Source organism: Engraulis encrasicolus, chromosome 5 (assembly GCF_034702125.1).
Source record: "Engraulis encrasicolus isolate BLACKSEA-1 chromosome 5, IST_EnEncr_1.0, whole genome shotgun sequence".
In the NCBI taxonomy this organism is placed as follows: domain Eukaryota; kingdom Metazoa; phylum Chordata; class Actinopteri; order Clupeiformes; family Engraulidae; genus Engraulis; species Engraulis encrasicolus.
In genome coordinates this window covers 37,249,292-37,249,514 of record NC_085861.1, presented here as the reverse complement: position 1 = coordinate 37,249,514, position 223 = coordinate 37,249,292, and positions in this window count along the sequence as shown.

Below are 223 nucleotides of genomic sequence, written 5' to 3'. Positions count from 1 at the left end.
TCCGCTCTGTTCCAGTGAAGCCCTCCTCCTCCTCCTCTTCCTCAGCAACCCCTTTCTCATCTCTCCGTCATCACCCCTCCCCTCCTCCCTCTCTTCCACGCCTTCACCACTTCCCATCCTCACAGCTTCCCCTGTTTGCCTTTCTGCTTCTGCCCAGCACCACCTTGTACTGAAATGTGGAAATCTACTCACATATGGGTATATGGCTACATTAGAATATTTC